Below are 18207 nucleotides of genomic sequence, written 5' to 3' on the forward strand. Positions count from 1 at the left end.
CGCTAAGCCATCACTTCCACTGAATAGATATAGAGCCAATGCACTCATCTCTACTCCCTGATTCTCCTGAAGTTCTCTTGTGCTACTGGAGTCTTTCATTGTGAAAATTGATGTGAACTACCTCTTCAGTTCCTTCACCATTTCTTTGTTCCCCATTACGACTTCTCCATCCTCATTTTCCTGTGATCCAATGTAATTTTTTGCCTCTCGCTTTTTTTTAGATATCCAAAATCAATCTTGCAATCTGCTTTTACATTATTAGCTTGCTTACTCTCATATTTTATCTTCTCCCTGTTTCTTGTTATTTTTAGCTATCCTCTGCTGGTTTCTTAAAGGATCTTTTCATCTTCACTGTCAATGGGGGTGGTGCCAGGGGACTGGAGAGTGGCGAATGTTGTGCACCTGTTCAAAAAAGGGAATAGGGATAACCCCAGGAATTACAGGCCAGTTAGTCTTACTTCGGTGGTAGGCAAAGTAATGGAAAGGGTACTGAGGGATAGGATTTATGAGTATCTGGAAAGACACTGCTTGATTAGGGACAGTCAGCACGGATTTGTGAGGGGTAGATCTTGCCTTACAAGTCTTATTGAATTCTTTGAGGAGGTCACCAAGCATGTGGATGAGGGTAGAGCACATGGATGTAGTGTACATGGATTTTAGTAAGGCATTTGATAAGGTTCCCCATTGTAGGCTTATGCGGAAAGTCAGGAGGCATGGGATAGTGGGAAATTTGGCCAGTTGGATAGAGAACTGGCTAACCGGTCGAAGTCAGAGAGTGGTGGTAGATGGTAAATATTCAGCCTGGAGCCCAGTTACAAGTGGAGTTCTGCAGGGATCAGTTCTGGATCCTCTGCTGTTTGTAATTTTTATTAATGACTTGGAAGAGGGAATCGAAGGGTGGGTCAGTAAATTTGCAGATGATACAAAGATTGGTGGACTTGTGGATAGTAAGGAGAGCTGTTGTCGGCTGCAAAGGGACTTAGATGTGGTGCAGAGCTGGGCTGAGGAGTGGCAGATGGAGTTCAACCCTGTCAAGTGTGAGGTTGTCTATTTTGGAAGGACAAATTAGAATGCGGAATACAGGGTTAACAGTAGGGTTCTTAGTAAGGTGGAGGAGCAGAGGGATCTTGGGGTCTATGTTCATAGATCTTTGAAAGTTGCCACTCAGGTGGATAGAGCTTGTAAAAAGGCCTATGGTGTATTAGATTAGATTAGATTACTTACAGTGTGGAAACAGGCCCTTCGGCCCAACAAGTCCACACCGCCCCGCCGAAGCGCAACCCAACCATACCCCTACATCTACCCCTTACCTAACACTACGGGCAAGTTAGCATAGCCAATTCACCTGACCTGCACATCTTTGGACTGTGGGAGGAAACCGGAGCACCCGGAGGAAACCCACGCAGACACGGGGAGAATGTGCAAACTCCACACAGTCAGTTGCATGAGGCGGGAATTGAACCCGGGTCTCTGGCGCTGTGAGGCAGCAGTGCTAACCACTGTGCCACCGTGCCGCCCTAATTAGCATTCATTAGCAGAGGGATTGAATTCAAGAGTCGTGAGGTGATGTTGCAGCTGTACAGGACCTTGGTAAGGCCACATTTGGAGTACTGTGTGCAGTTCTGGTCGCCTCATTTTAGGAAAGATGTGGAAGCTTTGGAGAGGGTGCAGAGGAAATTTACCAGGATGTTGCCTGGAATGGAGAATAGGTCTTACGAGGATAGGTTGAGAGTTCTCGGCCTTTTCTCGTTGGAACAGCGAAGGATGAGGGGTGACTTGATAGAGGTTTATAAGATGATCAGGGGAATAGATAGAGCAGACAGTGAGAGACTTTTTCCCCGGGTACAACAGAGTGTTACAAGGGAACATAATTTTAAGGCGAAGGGTGGAAGGTAAAGGGAGATGTCAGGGGTAGGTTCTTTACCCGGAGAGTGGTGGGGGCATGGAATGTGCTGCCTGTGGGAGTGGCAGAGTCAGAATCAATGGTGACCTTTAAGCGGCAATTGGATAGGTACATGGATAGGTGCTTAAGCTAGGACAAATGTTCGGCACAACATCGTGGGCCGAAGGGCCTGTTCTGTGCTGTATTGTTCTATGTTCTATGTTCCCAATCCTCTGGCTTCTCACTAATCTTCACTACATTACTGGCTGTTTCTTTTCATCAACTATGACTTCAAGGAGCTCTAACAAATCTGGAATCAGTGAGAATCAGGGGAAATTCTTTACCAGTTGGAATTATAAATGGCCCAAAGGAAGATAATTGTGGATTTTGGACTTCAATCAACTCAGCTTCAGAATATCTCTGCTGAAACTCCTCAGGGTAGCATGCTCGACCCAACCAACCATCATCAATGACCTTGCCTCCATCTTAAAGTCAGAAGACAGAGTGTTCGCTGATTATTGCACAAAGTTCAGCAAGATTTGTGATTCCCCCAGATACTGAACCATTTGATGTCCAAATGCAGCTGGACCTGGAAAACATCTGAGTTTGGGCTGACAAGTGACATTTACTTAACAAATGTGCAGGGCAATGACCATATACAACAAAGAACCTAACCATCCCCCCTTGAATATGCAATGGTATTACCATCACTGAATCAACCATTATCAACATTCTAGGGACTTACCCATATGATTCTGTACTTCTTAATGGTATGATTCTATGGTAACAATGATCAAAAACTGGACTTGCCAAATAAAGATGGTTCCTACAACAGTAGGTCAAAGGCTAAGAATTCTGCAGATAGTAACTTACCCCCTGAAACCCCAAAGCCTGTCCACCATCTACAAGGCACAGGTCAGAAGGGTGATGAGATACTCCTCACTTGCCTGGGTGGGCGCTCCAACAACATTGAGGAAGACTGACACCATCCAGGCAGAGCTATCTGCTTCTTTGGCACGACATCCAAAAACATACACTCCTGCCTATTAGCAGCAATGTACACCATTTACAAAATGCACTGCTGGAATTCACAACAGCTCCTCAGACAGCACCTTCCAAACAGAGAACATAGAAACTCTGAGTATGAATAGGCCTTATGGCTGCTCCATCATATAATGGGATCATGGGTGATGCTGTATCTTCTTGCCATATTCCTGCTTTCTCCCCATACCCCTTGACATTTCTCCAGTCTAGAAATTTATCAAAATAAAAACTGAAAGAACTGTGGATGCTGTAAATCAGAAACAAAAACAGAAATTGCTATAGAAGCTCAGAAGGTCTGGCAGCATCGGTAAAGAGAAAGCAGAGAGTTAATGTTTCAGGTCTGGGGTTCAGTTCTGCAGAAGGGTCACTGGACCTGAAATGTTAACTCTGATTTCTCTGCACAGATGCATCCAGACCTGCTGAGCTTTTCCAGCAATTTCTGTTTTTTTTGTGCTAGAAACATATCTATCTCTTCTTGAATATATTCATTAACTTGGCTTCCACAGCCTTCTGTGGTAGACAATTCCGTAGGATCATTACCCTTTGAGTGAAGACATTTGTTCTCATCTCAATCCTAAATAGTCTGTCTCATACTCTGAGACTGTGTTCCTGAATCTCTGTCCCAGCCTTTTTGATTTTTTTTCTGTTTGAGTCAGATCCCCTCTCATCCTTCTAAACATTGGTGAATATAGATCCAGTCAAATGAATCTCCCTACATAGAACAGTCCTACTATCCCTGCTATCAGCCTCACGAAAATCCACTGCACACCCTCTATGGCAAGTAGATCTTTTTGTTGGTATGGACCACTTCCATATAGAAGCACAGCAGGTGCATAGGATCACCACCACCTGCAAGTTTCCCTCCAAGCCACTCACCATCCTGACTTGGAAATACATCAGTGTTCCTTTGGTGGTGCTGAGTCAAAATGTGGTCCTCCTTCCCTTACAGCATTGTGGATCTATCTACACCAAATAGATGCAGCAGTTCAAAAAGATAACTTACCTCTACCTTCTCAAGAGCAACTATATATGGACACAAAATGCAGGCCCAGCCAGTGATGCCCACATTCTGTGAATGAACAGAAGAAAATTTAATTGGTGTGTTCTCCATGACAATACCTCCACCAATCAGAGCCTACTTGCCAACCAATCAGAATTGCCTTTCTTTCAAATTGATAAATACTATTTTTCTCTTACTTCAGTATTTCTTGCAAATTGTCCTGACGAATACAGGATGGAAAGCTTTGACAATGCATTTTTTCAGCTCACATTCTATACTTACAAATGATCGAAAAGTATTTCATTAAATCTTCTAATTGATCCCAAGTTCTGAACAAACATCACCATTGTTTAAATGTATATGATTCATCAAATCACTTCTTTTTTTTTCCACTAATTTATTTTATTGAACAGAATAAACGAAAGTATTGTGATGACTGAAATTTGGCTACATCTTTCTTCTCCTCCTTCCACTTAATCAGATTTACTTTGGATTCGCCATCATGCATATGGCTCTCCATAATCTAACTTTAAAGTGAGATTTAGACCAAACTCTGCCAAGCTATTTTTGAGAATGAGACTTTATGAACACTACTACTGATGCTTTTTCTTGTTGCACCACATTTTATTTTAGTATTCATGGAACAGTACCGCAAAAGTGAATCAGCACATAGGAGGATTTTGGCAAAAAACAAAAGCATGCTTACAAAATACTCAATATAAATGGCACAAAGAACATAAAATCCATTTAAACCAGTGCAAACCTTCTTAGTCATGCACAAATGATGAATTAAATCATATGCATAGTTTTGTAGGCTAACACATTTATAACATGTATAATCAGTACCCAAATAAAAAGATGAAGTTATTTTTCCTGTTAAATAAATCTTCTTTATATCCCTGGCAGAATTTCATCTTATAATCAAGCTGTGAGAACACCAGGAGCACTTTATCACAATATAATTTAGCAAATGTAACATTCCTGTTCATAAAATTAAAGCAAATTGAAGAACTGCAGAGACTTAAGCCTTAATCTTCAATCATTCTTCATTGTTAAACTCTGCAGAAAGGCATAACAAGGCTGAATATTGGACAGTCACTTCACCACCCTCAGAAATAAATTCTTTAAGCTGCAAAATGACTCAAAGGATTTATTAATAGAAGATTGCATTCCTGGATTGCTTAGGCCCCTAGGGCTGTCTCAGGATTGCCTGTAGTGAGAGCAGATTATCACAGCAGGCTAAGGCCAGTCTAAGTAGCAAACGTCCTGATAGAACTGGCAGGGATAGCTACATATTCCTGTGTCACTGTGAGTGACAAGAACAGGTTCAATAATAGATTTTCCTTTCCAACCCATCCTATGCTGCAGCGCCTTATCTAACAACTAGTACTGACCATGAAGCACATTCCAGTGTAGGCAAAACAAAAGAACACAGCAAATGTGTTATCACAAAATTCATCTGAAATCTGACCCGGTCATGGAAAAAACATTTTTCCAGTATGAAGATATATTTAGAATTAAATAAACATTTCCACTTTAGTATTAATTAGCCACATGACTTAAGATCCTGGTTGTAAAATCTGAGATTTGATAACTGAACTAGGGTGAAGTATAATGATAAGAAATATTTTAAAATGTCTGTTTGCATGATGCTAAAGTTTAGACATATTTTAATTTGCACAGCCTCTGGTGAACTGGGTGTCATATTTAAGATCACCACAAAGAACATATTGTCCTGTAATAAACTTGACTCTCATCTGCTGTCATCTCAAGTGTGTAATTTACTTAAGTGACTGAGATGCATGCCTGATACTGAAATAAGTAGCCGAGAATGATATCCAGACAACAGTGGCATTTTAACCAATGACTGAGCAGATGACTGAACTAAAGCAAGTGCTAAACCTTCTTTCTAAATCTAGAAAAGTAGAAGTGTTCTTCCAGGCCTCACAAAAATGAAAGCTCCTGCTCTTGAAGGCTCAGCATACTTTGATCTTCCACTGCTTGAAAACAAAATTCACCATGTCCATTTTCCATCTAATATCGAAAGTGAGCTTGTGTAAGTGACTTGTGGGTTGCTTGATCTTTGCATTCTGATAGTCAGCCAGCTGCTTATTTCTGCTGGTTTCAGTTGGTTATGGGGGAGAAAGTGAGGACTGCAGATGCTGGAGATCAAAGTCAGAAAGAGTGGCACTGGAAAAGCACAGCCGGTCAGGCAGCATCCGAACAGCAGGAGAGTTGAGAGTTGGATGGGGGGAGGCGGGTTGGGTAGGCGTGGACCTAATAAATGAGTCACAGAGGTAATGGTCTCTGTGGAATGCAGAGAAGGGTGGGGTAAGCGATACATCTCTGGTGGCAGGGTGTGTTTGTAGGTGGTGGAAGTGGCAGAGAATGATGTATTGCATCCGAAGGTTGGTGAGATGGAAGGTAAGAACCGGAGCGGGTGGCAGGGTGGTGGTGGGGGTTCTGTCTTTGTTGCGATTGGAGGGGGTGGGGTTCAGTTGGGCATGTGGTCAGTGAGATATACCCAAGCCCTTGAACCTAATCAAGGAATGTATTTAGGTCTGTATTGCAACCCTAAACATGAACTAACTACCACTGGAGTGTAATTTGTAATGGTAACTGGGACAACCACAAGCACTTACTTTTAGTCTCTCATCATGTTTGAAGATGTTAATTTATCCAGGGATATAATCTGTAGTTGATACTGCTCTCAAATGGCTATTCTTCAAGTGTGAGGTGAGGTAGTGAGTGCATGCAGGTCATTTACTATAGCAATGATTTGGAAGAACTCATCTGTGTCTTCACCTAACATGCACAATTTATTTTTCTTCCAGAGCTGCTTGCCAGCGCATGTCAATATTGTCTAGAACATACCAATTGCAAGGAGCTGACAGACTTCTGCAACACTTTTGTTACTTCCAGACTTGCTTACTGAATTTGCCCAGCCCAGCCTCCATAAACTTGAACTCCTCCAAGATTTTGCTGCCTTCACTTTAACTGGCACAAAGTGCTGTCACCCACTACAGGGTTTACAATAGGGTGAGGAGGATGATTTTAGTCATTGAGGTCATGCCAGCACCAGCACACTCAGACACCCACCAGTGCAAAGTTATTCACAATGTGAGAGCAGCTGGTTCTCCAATCATAAGCTTTCTTTTTCTCTTTCTTACTCTCTCTTTCTCTTTCTCTTTCTCCTGCATTTGCTGCAGCTAGACTAAGAATCACGTGTGGCAGAAAACCAGCCTTTGTTATTGGAGGAGCAGCTTGGAAGGTAGGTGGCTTTGGTGTGTGAGTTCTTGCGAGTGCCATCAACACTGATGCTAGCTTTGAGCATTGCCAGCTGAAAATGTGTTGCTGGAAAAGCGCAGCAGGTCAGGCAGCATCCAAGGAGCAGGTGAATTGACGTTTCGGGCATGAGCCCGTCTTCAGCTTTTCAGAGAACACCTCTGGGATACCCGGACCAACCAACCCAACCACCCCGTGGCTCAACACTTCAACTCCCCCTCCCACTCCACCAAGGACATGCAGGTCCTTGGACTCCTCCATCACCAGACCATAGCAACACGACGGCCTCCACCACATCTCCTCCACTTCCCGCTCCTCCGCCCTTGACCCCCGTCCCTCCAATTGCCACCAGGACAGAATCCCACTTGTCCTCACCTACCACCCCACCAACCTCCATATACTTCGTATCATCCATCGTCATTTCCGTCACCTCCAAACGGACCCCACCACCAGGGATATATTTCCCTCCCCTCCCCTATCAGCGTTCTGAAAAGGCCACTCCCTCTGTGACTCCCTCATCAGGTCCACACCCCCCACCAACACAACCTCCACTCCCGGCACCTTCCCCTGAAACCGCAAGAAATGCAAAACTTGCGCCCACACCTCCCCCCTTACTTCCCTCCAAGGCCCCAAGGGATCCTTCCACATCCACCACAAATTCACCTGCACCTCCACACACATCATTTACTGCATCCGCTGCACCTGATGTGGCCTCCTCTATATTGGGGAGACAGGCCGCCTACTTGTGGAACGTTTCAAAGAACACCTCTGGGACACCCGGACCAACCAACCCAACCACCCCGTGGCTCAACACTTCAACTCCCCCTCCCACTCCACCCAGGACATGCAGGTCCTTGGACTCCTCCATCGCCAGACCATAGCAACACGATGGCCGCCATGTTCTCTTTAGCATCGCCAGGCATGGCTCTTGGCCTTGGTCATTACATTTGGAAGGAGCTGGGACGTGGTGGTGGTGAGGAAGGATGAGGTTGCAAGGGGTTGTTGTAGGAGGGGAAAGAGGAAGCAGTCAAGAGTGAGAGGCATGAATGGAGTATTCTGCAGTGGTTGGGCAGGGGATGATGAAGGGGGAGGAAAAGAGGAAGGTGCAAAGGATAAGGTCAACAAGATAGTGTTACTTGGGGTGAAGATGGTAAAAGAGAAAGCTGCAAGATGTTGGGGGGAGGGAAAAGGGGAGGCTCAGACTACAAGGAGTAGCAGTATAAAAGAAGGAGACTGCATGTTGTAATGGGAAGATGAGGGTGCAAGGGGAAAGCTGAATGGGCAGGTGGTAAAGAATGAAACTGGAAGGCAGGGACAAGAAGGAGGCTGGACCTGTAAACAGGCAGAAAAATGAGGCTGGAAAGTGGAGAGGGAAGAAGGAGGCTGGAAAATGGTGAGTAGTGAAGGACGTTGCAAAGGTGAGAGCAGTTTTAAATTTGTCAACAACAGAATACTCAACTACCTGGAAACTAGGAAAATTTGAATCGAATTCCTGGAAAATGAATGTGGAATTACTAGCCTAAGGCTGCATAGGGTTGAGAGCTAAAATTTGGGGAAAATGTTGTCGAAGTATCTCTCAGTTATTTTGTAAAGAAAATTTGTTGTTAACTATACGCATTGCCTTGTACTAATTTAATATTGTGGTGTTTAGTGAATTGTATGTTGTGGCTTTAAATTTAATGAAGGGTTGATAACTGAAGCAATTGATGGAATCTTCTAAGTGTTTCTGTGCGAGTCCAAATACCCCACTTGTCAATTCCAATGTAGAAGGTATTGTTAATGTGTGACTACATCACAGAGTAAGTGAATTAGGGATAATGACAAAGGAACCCATGAAAACCAAAACTTGGCGTATGAAAATTATAAAGTAGCATATAAGGAAATCTCAAAAATACACCTTGGGTACAATGAGCGAAGTTTCTGTTGGGGTGAGAAGTGTGGATGGGAGAAGGAGGTTATTCTAACATTCATCATGACAATTGTAGGAGACAAACAGGATATCTTGGAGAAATGCTGTAAAGGCCTGCAGAATGAGAACACATCCAATGAAATTAAAGGACTGTATATACATGTAGTTTACCGAGTGATTTGGGTTGAATCCAATTGCATATGTTAGATATTTCCATCCATTGAGATACGCATTTAATATAATGAAGCTATTCATAGGGATATCAGTGGAGCATAAACTGCTGCAGGAGTCATAATCTCATGGATTTAGACAATTAAAAGTAGGGCCTTGGGTAGCTTGTAGAATGGAGAGACCTAAGGGATCATGTACATAATTCTTTGAAGTTTGCATCACATGTAGACAGGGTGGTTAAGAAGACAGTTGGCACTCTTGCCTTCATTGCTCAGACCTTTGAGTATAGGAGCTGGGACATTATGTTGAGGTTGTACATGACGTTAGTGGGGCGATATTTGGAGTAGTGTGTACAAGGTCTGGTCACCTTGTTATAGGAAGGATATTATTAAGCTTGAGTGGGTTCAGAAAAGATTTACCAGGCTGTTATCAAAACTGGAAGGTTTGAGTTATAATGAGAGGCCAGATAGTTTGGGACTTAATTTAACTGGAGCATAGGAAGTTGAGGTTTATAGAGGTTTATAAAATCTTGAGGGATATAGATAAGGTGAATGACAGGTATCTCTTCCCTAGGGTGGGGTATTTCAGGATGAGGCATATTTTTACGCTGAGAGGAGAAAGATTTTCAGAAGTCATGAAGAGCAACTTTTTTATGCAAATGTAGTTCGTGTGTGGAATGTTTTCTACAGGATGTGGCAGTTGTGAGTACACACACAATTTTTAAATGATGTTTGGGTAAGTACATGAATAAGAACTATTTGGAGGAATATGGGCCAAGCTTAGGCAGGTGGGACGAATTTAGTTTGGGATTGTGTTTGGCATGAACTAGTTAGATCGAAGGGCCTGTTTCCATGCTGTGTGACTCTATGATTCTATGGATGTTCATGTTTAAAAACCTTTGAGCAGGCAGGCACTGAGAAAAGAAAATGGCCTTTATATGATTTGCAGGACAAACCAAAACAATTGGCATCCAATGAATTATTTTGGAAGTTTAGTTTGTAAAACATTCAAATGCAACACCAGCATGATAAGATCCTACAAACACCAATTAAGATATACCATCAATCTGTTTTTACTGATGTGGTTTAGAAGAGATCTTTATAAAGGGTTCTTCAATGTCTCATCTGAAAGATGGCATATCAGAATGGTTTACACTGTACTAGAGTGTGATGAGGCTCCAAACAAAGCCGTTAGTTTTATCAGCTAAACTCAGCTTACACCCAACTTAATTATGGGGAGGTAGTGGCCTAGTGATATTATTGCTGAGCTGTTATCCCAGAAACACAGGTTCAAATCCCACCATTGTAGAATTCTGGAAATACAAACCCAATGATGGCCATGAAGCCATTACTGATTGTGAGAAAAGCTCAACAGGTTTATGAATGCGTTTTAGGGAAGGAAAGTGCCATCCTCATCTGGTCTGACCTACTTGTGAGACTCCAAAGCCACAACTCTTACCTGCCTTCTGAGCAATCAGGGATGGGCAATAAATGCTGTCCGAGGCAGTGGTGCCCTTATCTTATGAACAGCTTTAAAAATACCAAAGAGCAAGTACAAGAAGGAAGTCTGCTTGATCATTTGCTTTCCAGGTTCTCAGCATTGAAGCCACTTGAGTTGCCTCTCATAGCATCTAGCTGCCATCACCGAATTTGCAATAAATTGAAGATTACATTTTGGCCCTTCTAGAGTCAAATGTCTTGATTATTTAAACTGAACTAACAAAGATTCCTTGTAATATTTAATTACATCAAATTCCCAAAGTTAAAATGAAATCAAAAATGTTATAAAAGCAAAATACTGTAGTTGCTGGAAACCTGAAACAAACCTAGAGAATGCTGGAGAAACTCAGCAGGTCTGACAGCATCAGTGGGGAGAGAAAAAGAATCTGGTATGACTCTTCTTCAGAACTGGAAAGTGTTATGCTTTGTGAATTTTAAGTTTGGTTTAATTTCTTAAGAAAATATTTTTTCTTGTGTTGGTCCTTCCATTTCATGCTATCGCCATTGCAAGTGTAAGAAGATGATTCACACTCTCTATTAATAATGAAATGTGCTGAAGTTATAAATCAAGATTGCATTTCAAGTTATCTGCCTACTCTCCCATTTTAAGATGAAGCGGATAAAATTGATAAGGCTATACTCGCAGAGAAGCTGGAATGCAACTGTCTGTCAAGAAAAATATACAAATACTTGAAATTGGAAGCAAAACAGAAAGTGAACTTCAAAACAACATTAGGGCAAAGCAAATTATGTACATTTGCATTCAACTATTTCTTAATGTCACAGTATGAAAGTTGAAATGAATGGCTTGATAGGAAGCTGAGTATCATCATCCTCAAAGTCAGTACTTTTATGGGTAACATTTGTATACAATTCATCCTCATGTCTTATGCTGGCTGAGGAGGGTGATGATTTGAACTTGCTTTCCTGCTATTTTTCAGGTTGCTCAACACCAGGATGAGACAGGATGCAATAAGGTTTCAGAGTTTTGTTTTAATCCATTGACTTTGGGACAATATTATTCAGTTTGCAGCTTAACATGTTTTATGCTTAACATACAGATATCCCTGTGCCAAAATTTCACATACCACTGAGGTATGTCAAGCATTGTTCCTAGTGTATTCTTCTCTACCTTGCATTGATCCAAATAGAATACACCCAAACATAGGAACAAGGAACAAGGACAGGCCATTTGGCTGTTTAAGCCTGCTCCACAACTCAATAAGATCATGGCTGATGTGATTTTAACCTCAACTCTACATTCCTGTATATATCCCTCATAGCGTTTCATCCCTTGTTCATCAAGATTATATTTACCTCTGTCTTAAAAATATTTAAAGATTCTGCATCCACTGCCTTTTGAAGAAAGGAATGCCGTATCTTCATCCTCTATTGCTTATCCCCCAGATTAATTTTCTGTAGGACCAACATTTTGTGGACTTTTTTCTTTTTAAAATATATGCAGAAATTCTTTCTATCTGATTTTATATTTTAGATAGCTTTCTTTTATAATCTAATTTTACCTTCAGTTACTTAACTGAAAATATTCTAACCAATTGTTTTAATACTAACTTTGATTATTTTTAGTTAACCCTAAATGGTCTATCTGTCCCTTAGAATTTTTTCTATTTGATAGATTGTATCTCTTCTGCACTTCCTGGAATATACTCTTAAATATTTAATACAGTATCTTTATGACCCATCTCTTAACCTAAAATTGCCAGTTCCCTTTCACTAGCTCTGCTTTCATAACTGCCCTTGTTTAAATTCAAAATAGAAATCTTGTGCCCATACCTTTTTTCCCTTAAACTGCATGCAAAATTCAATTATATCATAGTCACTGCTACAGATGGACACTTCCACAATACAGTCATGAGAGAACACAATTGCTCACACTTTCATAACGGATTCAACAATGAATTTGAGGTATGTTTTAAGGGCATAATATCGGTCCCAAAATGGGAGGAAGTCTTGGCACACTGGAATGGCCAATTTCCCTCGCGACACCTCTTATATTTTCAAATTTAGTGTTTAGCATCAAGTGTGTGACAGCAGCCATGGTGCAAATATACATGACATGATCTCATGATGTGAGGACTTGAAGAATAAATCCAAAACATATATGCAATAGAATAGAAATGTTATAGAATTTGGAGGAGTTCACAAATTGAAAGAGAAGAGTTGTGGTGCATTGAGAGTACATGAGCTGTTGTTTGATGCAGTGCAGTGTATAACAAGGATTTGGAGAGAGAAAACATTCCCCATCAATGGGAAGAAGCAATCTACTGCAGATATTGCTTGTGGTGGCTGAGGAGCTCATAGCAAAATTGTGCCAAGGCACATTTTAATGATCTAACCATCTAACAAAAGTGAGTACAGTTATTTATTTTTCTACAACCTGTTGAGCACAATATGTGCCCTTTCAGTCTGCCTTTCCAATCCCACACTGTCTCAGGTCTTATCATAGGAACAACATAGGAACAGAGGAATGAGGAGTGGGATTGGACAATTCAGCCCTTCCAGCCCATTCCACCATTTAATATGATCATGGTTGATCTTATCTTGGTCTTATCATGATCTCATCTCCACTTTCCTGCCTGCTCCCCATAGCTCTTTATTCTGCTTTTCATCAACAGAGTCCTAAACGCATTGTGAATGGTCCAGCTGCTTTTGAAAGAAGTTGTCCAATGCCCCTGACAAACCAACCTGCTGCTCCCATGTCTGCTTGTGCATTTGTATGTAACTGCCAAAAGTACATTGCCTTCTCTTGCCTTGTGTTGAACAGGTAGCTGGTCTTGGCAGTTGTCCGGGTGCCAGTGACCTGGGGTGTTCCTTCCTTAGCTAGCTGCGGAGCTCTTGCAATGGGGTGCTCATCAGATTGTGTTCCCAAACCTTCTCGTGCTAATGGTCCCACTGAGGTGAAGGTATCTGAGCTGCTGGTGGGGCAGCGGGCAGCCTTACCAGTACTTTCTCTGAGGCACTGTGCCCTCTCCCTCAGAGGTGCAGGAGGCATTATCTTTCAGAGCAGCCCCCTGCACCAGTCGTCATACAACATACAAAAGAGAGAATGGACCTCAAGTTGTGGCATGTTAAGAGTACATTCATAGCGTGGGTCATGGCAAAGCAGCTCAACAATGAGCAATAATTCACTGGAGGGGCTGCATTCTTTGTTGGCGAGGGCCAGGATCCTCTCTCTGTAGGAGATAAGGAGCTGAATATTGGGCAACACACCTCCTATCCTGGTCCTTTCCCCCAGAATGGGCAAAAGAAAGGGGTTGAGTGAGAGAAAAGTGATTGGCACAGCTGGTAATGGTAGTCGAGGTAGGAGAAGGTGATGATGTGCCCTGAGTGAGCAAGTAGGTGGCAGAGAGGGTATGTAGGTTTTGTAGGTGGCACTGTATTGAATGGGTGAGAGCTGGTGCGGGAAGATACTGCAATGCAATTGCGAGAGTGGCACGGCATGAGCCGCAGTAGGAGGTAGGTGCTGTAACAGTTAGCATGAGTGTGAAGTAGCAGAGAACAGGTGTTGTCACCTACCCTATCTGAGCAGAGGGGGCCTTTGACCTTCTTGTGGCATTGCTGGCCTTCTTCCTGACCATGGAGGCAGCACTGTCCTAAGAGATGATTTCAGTCCAGGCTGGTAGTTTCTGATGACATGGCTTCCTTTGGTGTCCTCAAGGAAGTGGACAGCTTTCCTCTGTAGCATTCTGTCAACAAGTAAGTGGTGTGCAAAGTTGGGTGCCAGTTCTCCCTTGTCTGCCATCCTACTAAAGAAACTTTGTGCAGTCATGCAAGGCAGATCCAGAATGGCAGAACTTGCCCCGTTGTGCAATGGCCTTATCAATATGGCACAAACACTCAGGATCCTGGTATTTTCCAAGATATCCAAGCAATGGTGAATACTTTGAGCTACACCAAGTGGGAGACAAGCTAGCATTAGATGAGAGGGGCAGCAATTAGATGGGCAGGCAATTAATAAGGCAATGAGGAAAATTGTGGACTACAGATGCTGGCAAACAGAGTCGACAAGTGTGGTGCTGGAAAAGCACAGCCAGTCAGGTGGCATCCGTGGAGCAGGAGAATTGACGTTTCAAGCTTAAGCACTTCATCACGAATCTGCTCTTCATCACATTCATTGAAGAGTTTATGCTCGAAACATTGACTCTCCTGCTCCTCAGATGTTGCCTTACCAGCTGTGCTTTTCCAGCACCACAATTAATGAGGTAAGTTTAGGTTAAGTGTGTAAGAAATTTGCTTGGACTCACAGAGAGAATCCCAGTGACATAATAGAGGTTTATAAAATCATGAGGGGAATAGGTAAAGTTAGTAACCAACATCATTTCCCCAGGGTAAGGGAGTCCAAAATTAGACAGCATTGCTTTAAGGTTAAAAATCACACAACACCAGGTTATAGTCCAACAGGTTTAGTTGGAAGCACACTAGCTTTCGGAGCGTCGGTCCTTCATCAGGTGATAGTGGAGGACTCAATCCTAAAACACAAAATTTTATAGCAAAAATTTACAGTGTGATGTAACTCACAGGACAACTCCATACAACCCCATTACGGTAGGCGCTACAAGACGTGTCAGAATGTGGACATAGATACCACCATTGCATGTGGGGACACCTCCCATCTTGTACATGGCAGGCACTCATGTGACTCAGCCAACGTTGTCTGTCTTATACATTGCAGGCAAGGACGCCTCGAGGCATGGTACATTGGGGAAACCGAGCAAAAGCTACGACAACGGATGAATGGGCACTGAACAACAATCAATAGACAGGAATGTTCCCTCCCAGTTGGGGAATACCTCAATGGTCCAGGACATTCGACCTCGGACCTTCAGGTGACCATCCTCCAACGCGGACTTCGGGACAGGCAGCAGTGAAAAGTGACCGAGCAGAGGCTGATAGCTAAGTTCGGTACCCATAGGGAGGGCCTCAACTGGGACCTTGGGTTCATGTCACATTACAGGTGACCACCATTGCACTATACACATACACAGACACTCCTACACACACACACACACACACACAGGCACTCCTGCACACATACTCACGGACACACATATAAACAGGCACACACACAGACACCCACACACACCCTTACAGACACACACTCCCACACTCACACATGCATCCTCTCAGAGACTTAGACCATTCGACACTCATGCATACACACATACGCTCTCTCACGGACACTCACAACCCCCCACCCCAGAAACACCCACACACTCCCACACTCCCACATGCACCCCCTCACAGACTTAAGACACTCTACACTCACTACACACACAGAAACACTCTCTCTCACACTCACAACCCCCAAACCCAGACAGACAGACAGACACACACACACACAGACAAAGACCCACATGCACACATATATTTTGTGGGGTGAATTGCAGAGTTACATTGTACTTTGCTCAAAAACTGCATGAATTCATGTAAAACTCTGTTATCTCACTTTTTAGATTAGAATCAATCTAAACATCATGGCATAGACAGAGAACACAGGGGGCCAATACCTTCAACATATTGTCTAGCTATCACCCATTGTTACAGTTAACCTGAGAATGCAACTTTTTAAAAAAAGGTTTTGTGATTTACACATGAAAGAAGTGAAACCATCATGGTATTCAAATAGATGAAAGACTCAACAGACAATCAAGGTATTTTTCAATGTATAATTTCAGTTCCATCACACTGTAAATTTTTGCTATAAATTCTGTGCTTTAGGATTGAGTCCTCCACTATCACCTGATGAAGGAGCGACGCTCCGAAAGCTAGTGTGCTTCCAATTAAATCTGTTGGACTCTAACCTGGTGTTGTGTGATTTTTAACTTTGTACACCCCAGTCCAACACCGGCATCTCCAAATCATTGTTTTAAGGTGTGAGGGGAAATATTTAAAAGGGACCTGATTGACAGCTTTTTCCCACAGATGGTTGTGCATTTAGAGTCAGAGTGTCATAGAGCCATAGAGATGTGCAGCACAGAATTAAATTCTTCGGTCCAACTCATTCAGGCTGACAGATATCCTAACCTAATCCAGTTCCATTTGCCAGCATTTGGCCCATATCCCTCCAAACCTTTCCTATTCATATACCCATTCAGGTGCTTTTTAAATGGTGTAATTTTACCAGCCTCCACCACATCCTCTGACAGCCTATTCCACACAAGCACCATCCTCTGTGTGAAAAAGTTGCCCCTTTGGTCTCTTTTATATCTTTCCTCCTCACCCTAAATCTATGCCCTCTAGTTCTGGACTCCACCACAGAGAAAAGACTTTATCTATTTATCCTATCCATGCCTTTCATGATTTTGTAAACCTCTATAAGGTCACCCCTCAGCATCGGACGCTCCAGAGAAAATAGCCCCAGCCTGTTCAGCCTCTCCCTATAGCTCAAATCCTCCAACCCTGACAACATCCTAGTAAATCTTTTCTGAACCGTTTCAAGTTTCACAACATCCTTCCTATGGCAGGGAGACCAGAATTGCACTCAGTATTCCAAAAGTGGCCTAACCAATGTCCTGGACAGCTGCAACATAACTTCCCAACTCCTATACTCAATGTTCTGACCAATAAAGGAAAGCATACCGAACACCTTTTTCACTATCCTATATACTTGCGACTCTACTTTCAAGGAGCTACGAACCTGCACCCCACGGTCTCTTTGTTCAGCAACACTGCCTAGGACCTTACCATTAAGTGTATAAGTCCTGCTCTGATTTACTTTTCCAAAATGATGCACCTTACATTTATCTAAATTAAATTCCATCAGCTACTTCTCAGCCCATTGGTCCATCTGATCAAGATCCCATTGTATTCTGAGGTCACTTTCTTCGTTGTCCAATACACATCCAATTTTGGTGTCAGCTGCAAACTTACTAACTACACCTTCTATATTCATATCCAAATCATTTATATGAATGATGAAATGTAGTGGACCCAGCACCGATCCTTGTGGCACTGCATTGGTCACAGGCCTCCGTCTGAAAAGCAACCCTCCACTACCACCCTCGGTCTTCAACCTTCCAGCTAGTTCTATATCCAAATGGCTAGTTCTCCCTGTATTCAGTGATATCTAACCTTGCTAACCAGTCTCCCATGAGGAACATTGTCGAATGCCTTACTGAAGTCTATGCAGATCATGTCTACCACTCTGCCCACATCAATTCTCTTTGTTACTTCTTCAAAAAACTCAATCAAGCCTGTGAGACATGAATTCCCACTCACAAAGCTATGTTGACTATCCCTCATCAGTCCTTGCCTTTCCGAATACATGCACATCCTGTCCCTCAGGATTCCCTCCAACAAATTGCCCACCACTGATGTCAGGTTCACCAGTCTACAGTTTCTTGGTTTTTCCTTACCACCTTTCTTAAATAGTGTCACCACATTAGCCAACCTCCTG

The 18207-nt window shown here is 42.7% G+C and overlaps 1 long non-coding RNA gene across 1 annotated transcript; it reads left to right on the top strand.

Moving 5' to 3' along the window:
• Positions 1-5861: 5861 nt before the first annotated feature.
• On the top strand, positions 5862-16445 carry LOC140482501 (uncharacterized). The gene is made up of 3 exons (XR_011961730.1): positions 5862-5982; positions 7136-7197; positions 15484-16445. It is a non-coding gene; the product is annotated as an uncharacterized lncRNA (long non-coding RNA).
• The last annotated feature ends 1762 nt before the right edge of the window (positions 16446-18207 follow it).

The sequence above is a fragment of the Chiloscyllium punctatum genome, chromosome 1, assembly GCF_047496795.1.
Source record: "Chiloscyllium punctatum isolate Juve2018m chromosome 1, sChiPun1.3, whole genome shotgun sequence".
NCBI lineage: Eukaryota > Metazoa > Chordata > Chondrichthyes > Orectolobiformes > Hemiscylliidae > Chiloscyllium > Chiloscyllium punctatum.